This window comes from Zingiber officinale, chromosome 7A (assembly GCF_018446385.1).
Source record: "Zingiber officinale cultivar Zhangliang chromosome 7A, Zo_v1.1, whole genome shotgun sequence".
NCBI classification, from domain to species: Eukaryota; Viridiplantae; Streptophyta; class Magnoliopsida; order Zingiberales; family Zingiberaceae; genus Zingiber; species Zingiber officinale.
In genome coordinates, this window is record NC_055998.1 from 26,806,226 (window position 1) to 26,826,172 (window position 19,947).

General features: G+C 41.7%; 2 long non-coding RNA genes across 2 annotated transcripts; both read right to left on the minus strand.

The window, feature by feature from the left end:
- Window positions 1-3,588: 3,588 nt before the first annotated feature.
- On the minus strand, window positions 3,589-5,695 carry LOC122000020. Its single transcript, XR_006116890.1, has 2 exons — window positions 5,625-5,695; window positions 3,589-3,787 (listed from the first exon to the last, which is right to left on the minus strand). It is a non-coding gene; the product is annotated as an uncharacterized LOC122000020 (long non-coding RNA).
- A 4,888-nt stretch (window positions 5,696-10,583) lies between these two features.
- LOC122000021 lies at window positions 10,584-12,923 on the minus strand. Its single transcript, XR_006116891.1, has 3 exons — window positions 12,895-12,923; window positions 12,508-12,765; window positions 10,584-10,782 (listed from the first exon to the last, which is right to left on the minus strand). It is a non-coding gene; the product is annotated as an uncharacterized LOC122000021 (long non-coding RNA).
- Between the last annotated feature and the right edge of the window lie 7,024 nt (window positions 12,924-19,947).

Consider the following 19,947-nt stretch of genomic DNA (forward strand, 5'->3'; position numbering starts at 1 on the left):
AAACAATCCTCAATCAATCCAACACATACCAATAATGATCATGTTTAACTCCACCTAGTGATCCAAATCCAATACGATATTAAATCCATCCTTAATCCAACTCCTTCTAAACCAAACATAATCCATAACCATCAATTAATCCAATCAAAACTCCTCATGAATTAATCCAATTCAATTAGTTAACTCTTCTTGTTAACATGCTTCAATTATCCAACCCATAACTCATCCAATCCAAAAATCCATAATCTAATATCAATCCAAAACTCATTAATCAACACATCTTAAATCCAACTCACATAATTCATCATCAATCAAACACTAATCCAAACTCATCATAAATCCTTCAAATCATAAACTAAACACCCCACATCTAATAATCAATCTAATGATCCCAATGACAAATATGAAATCATGATATTCATCCACCCTACATAATCCATCAACAACTAATCAACCAAAACACAACAACTTACAACTAGAAGTAAAACCCTAAACCTTCTTTCAACCTTCCATGATCACCCAAAACAAAGCAAACCTAATAAGAACCTAGTGGCAAACACTTACCTTGAGGCATAGCCACCAATCAAGAGCTCACAACTCCTACTAACCTCCGCCCACAACCACCAAATCAAGAGCTCACATCTCCTACTAACCTCTGCCCACTGCCACCAAGAACTCTTACACTAATTCTTTCCAAGAACAGTCCCGGAAACAATTGCACAACAATGAATTTGCTAGAACTCTAACAAATATAGACCTTACTCACCTCCATTGATTCCTAATCCTCCCACCGAGACCTCAACAGCTACAAGAAGTGAAGGGGCAGTGATATGCTCACAAAGAATCCACCAAGAAGCTGATCCGATGCCTCCTACAAGTCCAGCATCAGGAAGAACATCACAAACAAATCTAATTACATAAGAATCCTTGAATTCACAGCACTTCCCGACACTTCCTAACCTTAACCAGTTGCCTCCAGATGGTGTCGCATGATCCATTCCAACTGATGACGATCCGGATACATACTCCATTGAACCGATCGAGGAGGAGAACCGAAAGGGGCTCAATCGGCCGAAACCCCACCGTGCCCTAGCTCCGCCGGATCACCATCGATCGCCCACAAGAGACAACCACCAAGATGCATGCTCATCCCTAGATGATCGGCACCCTTCGATCTCCAACAGCCTTCCTCCAGCGACTCGGCAAGAACGCGATCGCAGTGGACGAATCCTCTCCATCGGTGATCTAGGGCAGGAACACGAGAGAGAGGAAGGGAAGAGGGGGCGTCTGTAGAGCAAGCAGAGGGAAGGACCCCTACCGGCAGTGAGCTCGCGGTGACCGGCGATCGGGCGAGGAGGAATCGCCGGAGAGGGAAGGGGGTTTCGGGCACGATTTGAGGAGGAGGAGATCGGGGAGATCGAGAGAGGGAAGAAGGAAGGGGGAAACGGCGATTTGGGAAAAAGAATTAAAAGAAAATGAATTTATAATTGAAAACATTTTCTCACTTAAACGGATATCCCAAACAGGCTTTATCCGCGTCCGTCGATCGATCCCCTCAAAACCCTCCGTACGAGCTCCGAAAAATTCCCAGAAAATTTCTAAAAATTCTGAAAAAATCCAATAAGATTTTTCGTCCAATAACATTTATTATTTAATTTTACGGTATCTTACAGAAAATCTTATGTCGAATAAATTTTGCAAATTACAAAATATTTTGTCGACCAAATTTTGCAAATTAGAAATACTGTCGAAAAAATTTATTAAGTTAGAATTTATATTATCGAAATATTTTTGTGAATTAGAAATTCAAAATATAACAAAAAATATTAAGTCAAAAGAAATAGTTTGTCGATTAAAGAATCTCGACAAACTAATAATAGAAATTACCATGATACAATTTTTTGCATGTTTAATATTGGTTGCTTTAAATCTGAGAAAGTGTGATTTAAGAAGTTATGATAAATTAAAATAGAAATTTAAAACTTTCTGATAAAAGCATTAGAATTAAAATATATATATATATATATATATATAATAAATGCATAGAAATTTGTTTTAATTCTTTTTGTTCTCAATTTTTTTTCATAAAGTTTTCGGCTTATAAAGTTCTTAATTCTTGATGATGAAAACTTAGAAATTTTTCAAAAGTTATGTTTGACTTAGAAATTTTTTCTTGACTTAGAAAAATTTTCCAGAAAATCATTGAAATAGAGTTTTATAATTTTTCTAAGTGTCAACCCTTAGATTTTTCTTGCAATCCCAATTTTTTATTTGATCAAAGGAGGAGAATAAAAAGTATAAGTCTAGGGGGAGGTAGAAATTGAAAATTAAATTTTTTTTGAAATTTAATTTTTCTATCTTGTTGCACGTTATTGCAATTGAAAATTAAAATTTTTGAAATTTAATTTTTCTATCTTGTTGCACGTTATTGCAATATGAACTGTTTAATTTTCATGTCTATTTTTTACCCTAGCTTAACTTGGGTTGATCACATCAAAAAGGGGAGATTGTTGGAACCCCAAGGTTGTTTTGGTGTGATCAACAAGTTAAGTTAGGTCCTGTGTGTTTCTAACCCTGTGTCTAAGTGTGCAGGAACTTAGGAGCACAGGTAGTCGAGCGGAAGACGCAGCTAGCGAGAAGGACGACACGCAGTGCGTCCGAGGGACGAGGCACTGTGGAAGAGTACCCCGGTGGATGAGAATGAAGCGTGCGGTGGTTCCGAAGGATGAAAGCCGGAGCAGAAGATTGCTCGGGGAGCAAGAGACGAAGCTAGCGAGAAGGTCGGCACGAGGTGCGACCGAGGGACGAAGACTGCGGATGAGTACGTTGACGGACGAGAAGGAAGCACGCAGCGATTCTGAGGGACGAGAAGCCGGAGCGAAGCCTGCTTGAGAAGACCGGAACTTGGGTTCGGGTGAGCCCTATTCCGGATGACAGAGATCACCCAAGCGAACGGAGCAGAAGACCCGGGGCTAGAAAAATTCAACGAGGTTGAGTTTTCCCTCCGGGGCGCCCGGAGCTGACTGGGGCGCCCGAACCCCTCCGGGGCGCCCGGAACGTACCGGGGCGCCCAGAAGTCGAAGTTTGACCAGAACGAGTCTTTCGCTATCTGGACGTTGGGGGATAAAGTTTTATCCCCCCAGGGCACCCGAAACCCTTCGGGGCGCCCCGACCAAGGCTATAAATATAGCCTAAATATAGCCTTGGTCCAGAAGCTTTTCAACGAACTCACGACTTGTAATTCCAACACTTATGTGCTTTAGTTTAGAGTTAAGATTCTGTTTCTGCGCTTCATTGTTGTACGAGGCTTCTGTTAGAATGTATACTAAAAGTGTCACGCCCCCAGGTAGTCCCTGTCCGAAGAAATTTCGGCAGCATCTCCCCTGTACGACGGACAATATGAAGCTCAGTATACATATATCTCCATACCTCGGCCACACACGGCCGGAATAATACAATACAAAAGAACAAGCCACGCAGTTTATATCAACATTCCACATAATTCAACATATAATCAATCCACGCAGTTTAATAAGGAAAGACGATATAAAATCTCGAAAATATATGTACACATCCTACTCCACTACAACGAAGAAACGAAATCCACGAAGTAATGAAATATTCGCAGCGGAAAACAAAAGTAGTAAACCCAATGTGCGTCATAAAGTCCACAATACAAAACCCACATCACAAGTACATAAGATGCAAAAAGAAAACAGATCCCGACAACAGGCAAATCCTCGCGATAAAGGGGCTAGCGACTGGAATCTCTCCTGACGGCCTCAACCTGAAAAATAGTAACAACGGGGTGAGTTCAAAGAACTCAGCAGGTAATCCAATAGATATGTACAGCAACATATAACTACCAGTAATATCCTAGGGTACAGTCTCCTAAACCATAGGACCTACAGTACAGTCTCCTAACAATATAACAGGTATGCATAGCTGAATAAACTGTAATGAGTAACCAGAAGCATGTAATACAGTTTACAGCAAGAATAATAAGAAATGCATAACTGAAATAAACTGTACTCACCTGCGAGGCTTGGGCGAATGACTGTGGACATACACAGATAAAGATAGTCAGAACAAATACGCATGTATCCTGTATGCATGTCAATCATATGCAGTCACCCAAGTGCATCATCCAATATGCAACAATCACAATAAATGCAATCTGTGCATATGATGCAATATGACATGGTCACCCCTGACGCCAGTCTGTATCTCACACACAATGGTAAGACCGCGTGGGTAGGGCTATGACACCGTGCACTCTGCCGTCACTACCCCTGAAGAGTGACCGAGTGGACGGGATGCTGTCGGAGTACACCTATCCTCCTACCTCAAACATAGTGAGGGAGCGCAATGCTCTCAACTCCCGGTACGCGATGACGGGGAGGGATCCCGGCTGCAACCCCGCTGTGTCGTGCTACCCATGAGCACCCCGGCGGTGCACCACCGAGCAAAATGCCATACACACCCTGAGTGCTGTGCCACTACCCATGCAGTAGACACGTTGTGTGCAGGCCCTCATGTAGCCGGCCGACGAGCTCAACAATAATGGAGTCGTCCATCGCCCAGCATGCAATCATGCGGTATGGTGCATGCGGCTACAGAATGTCATACCTGAACGTATCCTCCAGATGCGTAGGTGCCATAAAGGTAAACGCAGATATATAACAGAGATATAAACAACATGAATCCAATAATATATAACAGGTATCTCCAGCATCTAATCATGGGTAGATAAGCACTATAAGTAACCATAACCACAAACACATATACACATGACAAGAGATAAAAGTAAACCAGACTAATGTAAAGCATCTAACAGTAGAAGCATGTGATAGGTATCAACTAAACCTAAATCCAGAGAAGTGCTAAATCTACCAATCACTAGTAAGTATATATAAACTATACATATCATAAGACAGTATCAAAAGATAAGTCAAAGGGTACCCGCCTCAAATAGAAGGTACAATCCAAATCCGACGTCGAGACGCCTGTCTCGAATCAGAGTCCTGCGTCAAAAAACATATATATATTTTATTTAGCTAGATCCAAAGAATAGCCAAATAAAATCCCTAAAATCAAATTAGGGCAAAACCCTAATCACATAACCACAACTTACCTAACTAAACCTAATGGTCGATTAGGGTTAGTTACCTATTCCCTAACCACCAATTTGATTAGAAATCCAAACTTAGATTAGATCCAATAGTTAATTAGGGTTAATTGCTTAACCCTAATTATTCCATTAGATTAAATCTACGTAAATAAATCTAATCATAATCAACAACTAGTAATCCAAATACTCCTAATTCATATCATAAACCTAAATTAACTAACCTACAGCAAGATCAAAAAACCATATCCCACAACCTTTCTAACGGTTGACTAAGGATAGTTTCCTAATCCCTAATCAACCACTAGATTAGCAAACCAAACCTAAATCCATATAACCTAATTAATCTACACAACCCAATGATAATTAATTATCAATAGGTATCAAGATCATACCTAATCATCTAACACATAATCTATAACATGTTCCAACCACAATTCATTTCAACCCTAACCCTAAATCAACACTACACATGTATCAAAATCCCTACACATACCTCAATTCCCAGCTGAACTAGGTGCTGTATCAAGTACACTGAGGTATGGATGACTGCCGATCCAAACTGAGTTGGCTGGATGAGGTGTCTGCCGAAGCCAAAAACACCACAGCAAGAACCAAAACAGATCTTCACCTTGCTGGATCAGAAAACTCACAGCAACCTCTGCTGGAGTTCTTTCCCAATTCACCCGAGACCTCAATCAGCAGCGACACAGAGGGAATCCAAGATCGCCTTCACAGAACAGGACCTCGCCTCCTGATCGGATCAAGAAGGGTTCAATCAATGGAGATCACGGATCACACAACACCAGAATAGAGCGCTAACCCATGAATCAACAAGAACCCAACCATGAATCAAGAGGAAAGAAGAGTTTCGATGGCTTACCTTTGAAGCCCTAATTGCTCTTCCACGCCGGCGATCGGGCGGCACGACTCAATCCAGTGATGTCGATCGGGGAAGAAAAGGATCGGCAGACTCGGCTGAGAAGAAAGAAATCGGAGATTGAAGGAAACCAGAGGAGGAGAGAATCGGAACCCTTATGCTCCGAGCTCCGATCTGCGCCGACGACGCCGAGAGAAGATCAGCGCTCTCACCTAGGGCTGGAGAAAATCACCCACGTCCGGATCTGCGCTAGCGACTGCTCCCCTGGGTCGAGATCGACGATCGCCGGAGCTGGACCCTTGCTCCCGTCGCCGTCGCTTGTCCGCGAGAGAGAACAGAGAAGGAAGGGAGGTTCGCGTCGGCAGAGAGGGGAAAGGTCGGGTCGGGATCGGCGATTTGGGGGAGGAAATAAAGGGAAAAGGATTTATATAATAAAAACATTTTCTCACTTAAATTGGTATCCCAAACAGGCTTTATCCGAACTTATCGATCTATCCCCTCAAAATCCTCCGTACAAGCTCCGAAAAATTTCCAGAAAATTTCTAAAAATTCCGGAAAAATTCTATAAGGCTATTTCTGAAATAACCCTATTTATTTAAATTTTCCGAGATCTCACATCCTCCCCTACTAATAAAAATTTGGTCCCCAAATTTCGCTATAACCAACAGCAAACACTAGAATATAACCAAACGGTATAAATACTGAAAGGAACTCTAACCCACATATATCGAGCTCGGATCGTATCCTCGTGCTCCCATGTAGCCTCCTCGTCAGAACGATTCTGCCATCCGACTTTAACCAGCCGGACAGTCTTGTTCCAGAACGACGCTCTCTGTGGTCCAGAATTCGCACCGGAACCTCCTCGTAAGTAACATCAGGCTGAATAGGAACAGATATATCTGACAGAACATGTGCTGGATCGGATACGTATCTCCTCAGCATAGATACATGGAATACATCGTGAATGCCAGCTAGAGATGGTGGTAGCGCCAGACGGTAAGCTACTGCGCCAATCCTCTCCAAGATCTGGAATGGTCCAATATATCGGGGAGCTAGCTTACCTCGGAAACCAAATCTCTTCACCCCTTTCGTGGGTGAAACTCTAAGAAATACATGATCACCGATGGAGAACTCCAGGGGTCTCCGTCTCCGATCAGCATAACTCTTCTGACAGTCCTGAGCCTCTGACATCCTCCGTCTGATAGTACGAACTAACTCTGCATCCTGCTGGGCTCTCTGAGGTCCTAGCAGCTGGACCTCCCCAACCTCTTCCCAGAGGATGGGTGTCCGACAAGGCCTACCATACAACGCCTCAAACGGTGCCATCTGGATAGCCGAATGATAGCTGTTGTTGTACGCGAACTCCACTAATGGCAGGTGGTCCTCCCAACTGCCTCCGAAGTCCATGACACAAGACCTCAGCAAGTCCTCCAATGTCTGAATAGTCCGCTCTGACTGCCCATCTGTCTGCGGATGGAATGTCGTACTGAAACGAAGCTGTGTGCCCAAGGCCTGCTGCAGACTCTGCCAGAATCGGGACGTGAACCGTGGGTCTCTATCAGATATGATGCTCAACGGAACTCCATGCAATCTGATAATCTCTCGACAGTATAACTCAGCTAATCGATCCAGAGAATCAGTCTTCCGGATCGCTAAAAAGTGTGCGGATTTGGTTAATCGATCAACGATTACCCAAATCGCATCATGGCCTCGTCGAGTCCTAGGCAGTCCTACCACAAAATCCATAGTAATATGCTCCCACTTCCACTCTGGAATAGGGATCCTCTGAAGTAAACCAGCAGGTCTCTAGTGCTCAGCCTTCACCTGCTGACAGATAAGACATCTAGCTACAAACTCTGCGATGTCTTTCTTCATACTGTTCCACCAATCGGAACGCCTCAAATCACGATACATACGAGTCCCACCTGGGTGGATAGCAAATCTAGAACGGTGAGCGTCCTGTTTGAACTCCATGACCGGGTGAGTCTGAGGTACACATAATCGCCTCGGAAATAAACAATCCCTCATCGTCTCGTAAACTCACGTCCGAAGCTAACTGTAAATGCTGATCTCCGGCCCGGGCCTCTCGAATCCTCATCCCGATCGACGATCGAGCAACCATGGTAACAAGAATACCCTGCTCTCTGCTCCTCAAGGCCCAACTCGCGAATCCCTCAAGTCCGTGACAGTAACTCGATGACAAGCTAAAGTCCCTCGACTTCCTACTAAGTGCATCAAGAACTACATTAGCTTTACCCGGATGGTAGCTAGTAGTACAATCATAATCCTTCAGAACTCCATCCATCTCCTCTGTCGGAGATTGAGTTCCTTCCGGTGAAAATATATTTGAGACTCTTATGATCGTAAGAATCAAAGTAATATCATAAAGATGATGTCGCCAAATCTTCAAAGCAAAGATAATAGCGGCTAGCTCTAAATCATGAATCGGGTAGTTCTTCTCATGCTCCTTCAATCGACGGCGTAAGAGACTACCCTATCGTGTTGCCCTGAAGAGATGCATCCGTAAAAGTACGAATCCGTCATCACCAAGGTAAAACCAAGACGGTGCCGATACTAATCTCCGCTTCAGCTCGTGGTTTCACAAGCCTCGACCACGTGAACTTCACGCCTTTCCTAGTCGACGTGTCAATGGAATAGCAATGCTGGAGAAACCCTCAACGAATCGTCGGTAATATCCAACCAAGCCCACGAAACTGCGGATCTCCTGGATCGACTAAACTATCCTCTCGGAACAGAAATTCCGGACGCTGTGCCCAGGCAGTTTGCAATAATAGCAAACCGACCGTCCCAGGGTGCATGCAGAGGTGATGTGATCTAGGATCCTTATCAAGTGCATTAAGAGTCACCAGAGACTGCTTCCGCTCACGAGAAGACCGGAACATCCGATGAAAGATCCCGACTTGGGGTCGATGACCTAGAAGTACTCACCCATCCGAGGGTGATTTCCGCCGCCCAGAGTCTGGCCGGATCCCAAGTCCGATCGGTCTACTTTCTTTTCTCGATGTATTTGTTTCATAAATCATAAGAGCTCTATCCAGAGCCTCTATATGATGACTGACCAAAATCGGCAATATACACTGAAGATGCCAGTCCCTGGACAAACTAAAACATACGAGATCCGCTATCGCCAACCAACTCAGATGAATCCGCCAACCGTTAAATTCGCATTATACTCCATCATCGAAGTTATTCTGTCAAGACTCAGAAATCACCGACGTGTCATCCGACACGCCTGGGAAAACATCGACTCAATGCCTCTCTAAATCAGATATATAACGCCGCCTATAATCGATGTGTCCCACCGGATCTCCGCCTGCCTCGTAAGTGGTAAGCACCTTCTCCCACCGGAGTGCCATGTAAAAGAATGTCCGCTCCATAGACTCTATCCAAGATTGAGCCACGCTGGATCAGTCTCCCCGCAAAACAGCGTGAATTGGCTTTTCACCAACTCCGCCAAGGCTGGGATCCATGCTCGTGCCACAACCATATCCGTAGATATCGCTGCGGTACTGGGCAGAATCACTGGAGTTGATCTTATGGGTGGTACTGATGGATAGGTTGGAAGAGGTACCACTGGTGCTGCCACATAAACAGGGTAGGAACCACTAGTGGAACTACAGAGTAGGCATAAGTAGGGACGACTAAAGGTACGATGGGCGGTACCGGGTAAGATGTAACCGGTACTGCTGGTGCAGGTACCGAGTATGTAGTAACCAGCACAGATGTCTGTGGTGGTACCGAGTACGCAGTAGGCATGGCTAGAGAAGGTGCCGAGTACCCTGTAGGTACTACTGGCGGTACAGGCGAGGTAGGTACCTCTGAAGTCGGAACCGTCAGGATCTGACAGTCTAACGTGGTCACAATACCCTGAGGAGTCTATCCCTGACGGACAGGCTCAACCCTAACAGAACTCTCTGGAGACTCTGTCTCTAGAGAATCGATCGCCCTCATACATGCGCGACCACGTTTAAGTACTAGAACACGTATCATATATGTAAAAAAAATGTTATACAGATATCACTACAGGTATGAAAACTATAAAATTACCTGATTTACCTATTGCCGTCTGGAGATATCCTGTCGCTGCATAGCCCCCAAATAGATCCAATAAAATCTCGTCAAAATGCCTCGAAATTCCGAAACGAGAAAATCGACGGAAAGTAAGCATCGTAAATCTGAAACCCGACAAGTAGGTATCGCAAAACTTTGCTCTGATACCAAATAAATTGGTATCAGATAAACCTCGAAAATCCAAAGCGAAGAGCAAGTATCGTGAGCCTAGCTCTGATACCAAAAAATTGTCACGCCCCAGGTAGTCCCTGTCCGAAGAAATTTCGGCAGCATCTCCCCTGTACGGCGGACAATATGAAGCTCAGTATACATATATCTCCATACCTCGGCCACACACGGCCGGAATAATACAATACAAAAGAACAAGCCACGCAGTTTATATCAACATTCCACATAATTCAACATATAATCAATCCACGCAGTTTAATAAGGAAAGACGATATAAAATCTCGAAAATATATGTACACATCCTACTCCACTACAACGAAGAAACGAAATCCACGAAGTAATGAAATATTCGCAGCGGAAAACAAAAGTAGTAAACCCAATGTGCGTCATAAAGTCCACAATACAAAACCCACATCACAAGTACATAAGATGCAAAAAGAAAACAGATCCCGACAACAGGCAAATCCTCGCGATAAAGGGGCTAGCGACTGGAATCTCTCCTGACGGCCTCAACCTGAAAAATAGTAACAACGGGGTGAGTTCAAAGAACTCAGCAGGTAATCCAATAGATATGTACAGCAACATATAACTACCAGTAATATCCTAGGGTACAGTCTCCTAAACCATAAGACCTACAGTACAGTCTCCTAACAATATAATGTATAGTTGAATAAACTGTAACGAGTAACCGAAGCATGTAGTACAGTTTACAGCAAGAATAATAAGAAATGCATAACTGAAATAAACTGTACTCACCTGCGAGGGACCTCATATACAGATTAAAGATAGTCAGAACAAATACGCATGTATCCTGTATGCATGTCAATCATATGCATCCCAAGTGCATCATCCAATATGCAACAATCACAATAAATGCAATCATGCATATGATGCAATATGACATGGTCACCCCGACGCCATCAGATCTCACACACAATGGTAAGACCGTGGGTAGGGCTATGACACTGCACTCTGCCATCACTACCCCAGAGTGACCGAGTGGACGGGATGCTTCGGAGTACACCTATCCTACGCGATGACGGGAGGGATCCCGACTGCAACCCCGCTGTGTCGTGCTACCCATGAGCACCCCGGCGGTGTGCCACTACCCATGCAATGGACACGCTGTGTGCAGGCCCTCATGTAGCCGGCCGACGAGCTCAACAATAATGGAGTCGTCCATCGCCCAGCAAGCAATCATGCGGTATGGTGCATGCGGCTACAGAATGTCATACCTGAATGTATCCTCCAGATGCGTAGGTGCCATAAAGGTAAACGCAGATATATAACAGAGATATAAACAACATGAATCCAACAATATATAACAGGTATCTCCAGCATCTAATCATGGGTAGATAAGCACTATAAGTAACCATAACCACAAACACATATACACATGACAAGAGATAAAAGTAAACCAGACTAATGTAAAGCATCTAACAGTAGAAGCATGTGATAGGTATCAACTAAACCTAAATCCAGAGAAGTGCTAAATCTACCAATCACTAGTAAGTATATATAAACTATACATATCATAAGACAGTATCAAAAGATAAGTCAAAGGGTACCCGCCTCAAATAGAAGGTACAGTCAATCCAAATCCGACGTCGAGACGCCCGTCTCGAATCAGAGTCCTGCGTCAAAAAAAAACATATATATATATTTTATTTAGCTAGATCCAAAGAATAGCCAAATAAAATCCCTAAAATCAAATTAGGGCAAAACCCTAATCACATAACCACAACTTACCTAACTAAACCTAATGGTCGATTAGGGTTAGTTACCTATTCCCTAACCACCAATTTGATTAGAAATCCAAACTTAGATTAGATCCAATAGTTAATTAGGATTAATTGCTTAACCCTAATTATTCCATTAGATTAAATCTACGTAAATAAATCTAATCATAATCAACAACTAGTAATCCAAATACTCCTAATTCATATCATAAACCTAAATTAACTAACCTACAGCAAGATCAAAAAACCATATCCCACAACCTTTCTAACGGTTGACTAAGGATAGTTTCCTAATCCCTAATCAACCACTAGATTAGCAAACCAAACCTAAATCCATATAACCTAATTAATCTACACAACCCAATGATAATTAATTATCAATAGGTATCAAGATCATACCTAATCATCTAACACATAATCTATAACATGTTCCAACCACAATTCATTTCAACCCTAACCCTAAATCAACACTACACATGTATCAAAATCCCTACACATACCTCAATTCCCAGCTGAACTAGGTGCTGTATCAAGTACACTGAGGTATGGATGACTGCCGATCCAAACTGAGCTGGCTGGATGAGGTGTCTGCCGAAGCCAAAAACACCACAGCAAGAACCAAAACAGATCTTCACCTTGCTGGATCAGAAAACTCACAGCAACCTCTGCTGGAGTTCTTTCCCAATTCACCCGAGACCTCAATCAGCAGCGACACAGAGGGAATCCAAGATCGCCTTCACAGAACAGGACCTCGCCTCCTGATCGGATCAAGAAGGGTTCAATCAATGGAGATCACGGATCACACAACACCAGAATAGAGCGCTAACCCATGAATCAACAAGAACCCAACCATGAATCAAGAGGAAAGAAGAGTTTCGATGGCTTACCTTTGAAGCCCTAATTGCTCTTCCACGGTTGGCACGACTCAATCCAATGATGTCGATCGGGGAAGAAAAGGATCGGCAGACTCGGCTGAGAAGAAAGAAATCGGAGATTGAAGGAAACCAGAGGAGGAGAGAATCGGAACCCTTATGCTCCGAGCTCCGATCTGCGCCGACGACGCCGAGAGAAGATCAGCGCTCTCACCTAGGGCTGGAGAAAATCACCCACGTCCGGATCTGCGCTAGCGACTGCTCCCCTGGGTCGAGATCGACGATCGCCGGAGCTGGACCCTTGCTCCCGTCGCCGTCGCTTGTCCGCGAGAGAGAACAGAGAAGGAAGGGAGGTTCGCGTCGGCAGAGAGGGGAAAGGTCGGGTCGGGATCGGCGATTTGGGGGAGGAAATAAAGGGAAAAGGATTTATATAATAAAAACATTTTCTCACTTAAATTGGTATCCCAAACAGGCTTTATCCGAACTTATCGATCTATCCCCTCAAAATCCTCCGTACAAGCTCCGAAAAATTTCTAAAAATTCCGGAAAAATTCTGTAAGGCTATTTCTGAAATAACCCTATTTATTTAAATTTTCCGAGATCTCACAAAAAGCCTAGCTTTTGGTATAAAACATTTATCTAGAAATAAGAATCACATTGGTCAAATATCTACATTTGTGATAAATGTAGTTGTTCAATTAATTTATACTGTAGATAACATAGTACGTGGTGCCACATGCAGAAGATGATGTTATCAGTACCTTATAAATTATAAACAGTAGCTCACGACCAAAATGGAAAGGAACAAACTATTAGAAGGTCGTAGTGTAATTAGGTATCAGTTTATCTTGACTGTATAATTACACTAGTACACTTAGAGTGTATTGAGTAGGATCATTTGAGGTTGTTTCTTTTATACTGACTTTATAAAGAAACAAAGACCTCGGTTATTATGGAAGTGTGTGCTCTTAATCCTAATATAATAACAAGCACATATATTTGATATTTATTTCTTTAATTTATCAATGGGTGAGATTTAGTTCGATGAATCAATAAGCCCGATAAGTTGGGAAATTGTATCACTTATAGTGTGTGTTGTTGATTATAGAAGGAAACTGTGTCCTAGAGATTCTAGGTTGATAATGTCCTCAAGAGGAGCTCATAAGGATTGTCATGTTAAACCCTGCAGGTGGACCTAGTCCGACATGATGATAAGGTTGAGTGATACTACTCTTGGACTAAGATATTAATTAAATGAGTTGTCAGTAACTCACTTAATTAGTGGACATTCGATATCTTAAACACAGGGAGACTAACACACTCATAATAATAAGGAGCCCAAAAATGTAATTTGGGATTGGTGCGGTAGTTCAATAATAGTTCTCTAATAGAATGAATTATTATTGATAAAATTAAGTTGTGTGTTCGGGGCGAACACGTGATGCTTAATTTTATCGGGAGACCAAAACCAATTCCTCCTCTCGGTCCCTAACGTAGTCTCTTATTTATAGAGTACTATACCCACCTATACCCACCTTCTATACCCACCTAAAGAGGGCCGACCAAGCTAGCTTGGGAACCAAGCTAGGGTCGGCCTAGGTATAAATTGGGGTGGCCGGCCCTAGCTTGAACCCAAGCTAGAGGGGCCGGCCAAATTAAATTAAAAAAGAATTTTAATTTTAATTTTTATTATGTGGAAGATATAATTTATTAAAGAGGATTAAAATTAAATTATCTCTCTTGTAAAAGATCTACAAAAGATTAAAGAAAGAGATTAGATCTCTTTCCTTATTTGTAGATTGGTGAGATATTTTATTTTCTCTTTAAAAATTATTCACATGTTGTAAAATTAAAATTATGGAAATTTCTTTTTATCAACCATGAAGAGATTTTGAAGAGAAATTTTAATTTTAAAATTTCCGGAAACAAATTAGGAAGTTTTAATTGTTGATTGAAACTTGTCTAATTTGATTTCATGATGTGGCCGACCATTAGAATTTAATTTGGAAATTTTATTTTATTTTTCTCAATTAAATCATGTCAAGGAAATTAAGAAAATTTTATTGTAATTAAATTTCCTAATTTGCTTAGGCCAAGGAATATAAAAGAAGGGGTGAGGATGCCTGCATGAGACACAACCTCTATTATTTCTCTCCCTCTTTTGTTCCTTGGTGTGGCCGGCCATCATCATCCTTTCCCTCTCTTCCTCTTGTGGTGGCCGAACCTCTCTCTCCCCTTGGAGCTCTTGTGGTGGCCGGATACTACTTGGAGAAGAAGAAGAAGAAGGAGAGAAAGCTAGCATCTCTTGGAGCTTGGTTGGTGTTTTGATCTTCTTCCTTGGTGAAGCTTCCTTGTTGTGGCCGAACCTAGCTAGGAGGAGAAGAAGGTGGTTGGTGGTTTCTCATCTCGAAAGATCGTTGCCCACACAACGTCCGAGGTTAGAAGAGGAATACGGTAGAAGATCAAGGTCTTTCTAGAAGGTATAACTAGTAATTTTTGCTTTCCGCATCATGCTAGTTATTTATGAAAATAATACCAAATACAAGAGGCTTACGTTCTAGTATTTCGAATATGTTTTTCGAAGTTGTGTTTTTTTGTTTTGTTTTATTTTTTTTTCCCTTGTGATTTGATTGTTCTTTTTGGTTAACCTAAAGTTATTTTAGGAAATTAAATATTAGATTTCTATAAAAGGTTTTGTCTAGTCGGTGGTGGTTGCTCCCATATCCAAGAAGGTCATGTGCCTCGCCACGTCAGTACTGGGAACCAATTATGGAAATTAATATTTAATGGAATTAATAACTTAAGGTGACTTGGGTCGAACGTGTTAAGTTCCGCAGGAGATCCAAGTCAAAACCTAAAAGAACAAATAGATTAAGTTTTGGATCAAACGTGTTAAGTTCCGCAGGTGATCCAAAATTTAATTTAAAAGAATACATGGTAGCTAGGAAAAGGTTCAGACCTTTGTACAAAATTTTTGTACAGTGGAACCTCTAGGTTTTCCGCGTAGCAACCAACAGCTTCTCCGCCTAAAGGAGTATTCTAGTGCTTTCAACTTCCTTAGGTTAACAACCACATCAGTTGTAACCAAGTAAATATCTTGTGCCTCGTTCTTTATGATTTTAATTATTACTTTGCTTTATTTATGCAAATGATAGCTTAAAGAGTTCGAGAAGGGTGTTCTTGTTTTTGTTTTTTATAGGACTACTCAACAACCCCCTTCTAGCCGGCCGCAACGGTCCTACAGTCTGGTCCCCCGGGAATGTAACAACTTTATCAGCTCAGTATGACGGGCCTGATCATCCTCTCGGGAGTTAGATAGGTCACATTAAAGGTCAGAAATCTCCTATCTCACGCCCCGTTGCAAGTCGGAGACCTCCTGCCGCATCTCCCGTCGTAGGTCGATGACCTCCTAATGGAGACTCGTCATAGATAGCTCAAGTCTGGCGACTCCGTCGCCTAGGGTGCGAGGAGTGGGACGTGGTACTCGGGCTGGAGGTGGTGGCGGGGCTAGAGCAGCCTCGCCGAATAGCGGGACCATAAGCTGATCTTGCTCTGCCTCCTCCTCCTAAGCATCTGGGTTAGGCTGGTATTGTGCCCCCCTCTGCCAAGATAGGACACCCTCATCATATATCTGGGTACCTCCTAAAGAGAAGTTCCTAGATCCTAGGAAGTCGAACTCAGTTAGGGCTCAGATATCACCTCGGGTGACGTCAATACGTAGGGAGGCGATATATGCCGTCAAGATGTGACAATACGGCATGTGAACTCGAGCACTAGTGGTGACTCCAGATGAGTAGATAATAGTCTGAAAGATATGTAAGCTAATGTCTATGTCTAATCTATGGCAGAGGGCATACAGGAGAAAAGAATGAAATGGACGCATCATCGCGATATCGCGAGTGGTCAATGGCAAGATGTAGAAGACTAAAACCCTATAGAGTACATAGTCGTGAACTCGAAGGGATACTGACCTAAACATAGTCACAGTGGATACTCGCTCACCCTAAAAAAATATGAATAAATCGTATCCAGGGTAATGTGGGAGTAAGGATCACCAAATGGTAGATCCCTAGGAGGGTACCACTGAAAAGCGCAAGTAGATGGTCGTAGGCCTAAAATGGTCTATATGATGGTAGGGTATAGGGTGATATCAGTACCAGCTACCCTAGTAGTATATGTAAGATCATCTATCCTGACTAAGTTGTTGTAAAATTCAGCACATAAACTAATGTTTACTGAACTGGTACAGTAAACAAGGTTCTGCAAGCTATAGTAGTTAATTACCTCTACAGCTAGAATGCAGGAGCGCAAGAAAAACTATCTATCTAAGCACCTAGTCCTGATAGGCATATAAATGGTAGACTCAAACCTAATTCTAAGTTTGTCAGTAGGGAACCTAGGGTCGGCACTAGCAGTAAAGGGCACAACACCAGATCTAGAATGTTTCCTAAATTATTAAAGAATAACTATACTAAGAATAAATTATAGAAATGAAGCATTTAAAAATTTAGGAAGGAAAAAGAATTTACCAAGGCATCGTGTATAAGCATTTTAGAAGTGATGACCTCGGTTGACTAGCAGTAGCATAATAATCGAAGTGAAGTGGAAAAATTTTAATTATCAATCTCTCTCTCGTTAAGGTTCGGAGAGAACCTTTGCAAGAGATGAAAAGATGAGGTGCAAGAAAAGGGGCACCCTTGCCGCCCCTTATATAGGGTGGTTCGGGCGCTCGGAACCACTCTGGGTGCTCGGGATGGTTGCCAGGGCGGGGCACCCGGAGTGCCTTCCGGGTGCCCCGGAAGGCTATTCCAAGGGCGCCCGACCCTAGTTTTTGACCCTTTTTTTTTTTAAGTCAAGTTAACATAATAATTATTCAAGTTAAAAGACATTTTTTATATAAAGAGTTTTTAAAATAAATTTTAAATTAGAAAGATTTTTAAAGTAAATTTCAAATTTTAAAATAAATTTTAAGTTAAAAATATTTTTAAAATAAATTTTAAGTTAAACAGATTTTTAATAATAAATTTAAGTAAAAAAAGTTTAAGTTAAAAAATTTAAGTAAAAAAAGTTTAAGTTAAAAAATTTAAGTAAAAAAAATTTAAGTTAAAAAGATTTTTAAAATAAATTTTAAGTTAAAAAGATTTTTAAAATAAATTTAAGTAAAAAATATTTTTTTTAAAAAACTTAAGTTAAAAATATTTTTTTTTAAAAAATTAAGTTAAAAAGATTTTTTTTAAAAAATAACTTTTAAGTTAAAAAGATTTTTAAAATAAATTTTAAGTTAAAAACAATTTTAAAAAATAAATTTTAAGGTTAAAAGGATTTTTGAAATAATTTAATTTAATTTAATTTAATTTAATTTAATTTTAAAGTTCAGTCCTTAGTCATCTCACTCAATCTAAATTTTCAATCAGGGAATTCTATAATTTTGTAAAATGAATTAGGTTCAGTTTTAGGGTTTGGCTTAACTTTGTGTTAGATTCAGGTTTAGCTTTGGGCTCAACAAATAGTCATTTTTTGGATAAACTTCTGGGCTATGGTGAGTCACTTGGACATCATTAGAGTAACCATTCCTTCGAGGTTTTCCAAATAGTCTTATCCATTGAACTTAATACAAAACCTTGGTCTAACTAGTTAGGATCCGTAAAGGGTAGCTTCGGTTAGTTCCACTAAGCCAAATGCACCAGGTCGAAGTCATATCTTCTTAGACATGCATAGACAAAGTTTTTCTAACGTACTATCATCCAAAACTTCACCAGTACTGTTGGAAAAGTTAAACTATTTGTAAAATATGGTATCCAAATAATAAATAAATAATAAGGTTGTGTGAGAAATAATCTTATGGATTTTTTTCAGAATTTTTAGAAATTTTTCTAGATTTTTACGGAGGTCGTATGACTAGTTTCGCGGAGATAGGAATAGAGACCTATTTGGAATACGCAAATTAAGTGGAAGTTGATTAGGAGTGGAGTTAGGCTTTGATTAAGCTAATCTAGGTTAAGTATAGTATTGCCTTTAAAAACGTCTAACTCCTCTCTTTTCCCTCGATTCTTCTCCCTTCACTGTTCTTTGCATCCCCGATCCTCTCCACTGACGGTTCTCCTTCCCCTCTCAGTGTCGCCGACGCAAAGCAACCACCCGAGCTTTGAGGAGGAAGCAAGTTGCCAATCTTTCTTCCTCTCCTCTCATTTTTCTCTCTTTTGCTTTCTCTTATGCACACGGACGACCCGACGGCTTCCTCGACGATCTTATCCTCGCCGCATCACCGGAGGAATACCGTCGGATCTCGACGGTTCTGATGTTGTCCAGGCCATCTCCGGTGGAGTGATCGCTTGTTCGTCGATTTCTTGCACGCGATCGGCGGCGGTTCGGTATCTAGGGCACTGCGAGGAACTGGATTCGTGTTAGTTCCAGCAGATCGATCCTCTTGGTTCCTTCTCCTTGATATGTTCACTGGTGAGTGATCTGTATCTCCTCACCAGCTGGATCGAAGTGGGTGTCATCCTCTGGGGGCGATCGGTCTAGGTAAGTTTTCTTGGGAAATTCTATTGATTCAAGGATTCTGGTATAATTGGGTTCGTTTGTGATGCTCTCTCTTTGATCTGGATTAGGAGGAGTTGGATCAGTGTGCTGTGGAATTTCCTCTATTGTCGATCACTGTCTTTCTCCAATTTTTGTGGCTAGGTTCTTTGGTGGTTGTCGGGAGAGGAGGTAAGGTTCTGTTAAGGTGAGTTTTATACTGTGGATTAGTGTTTCAGTAATTCTTTGCTGTACAATTGGGTTTTGGATTGATTATTGGGAAGATCTTTTGTGTAGGTGTCTTTTTGTTAGCTTCCGGGTAGTTTTGGTTGATTGTTGAGCTACTGGATTTGCTGTCATACCTCAAGGTAAATACCTTCCAGTGATGTACCACTGGTTTTCTTATTAGTGTGCTTGTCACGCCCCGGAGGAGTCCATGTCTGAAGAAATTTCGGCAGCAACTCCCCTGTACGGCGGACAATCTGAAACTTTCTACAATCACCATATACCTCAGCCACATGCGGCTGGAATAATAACAATAATAAAACA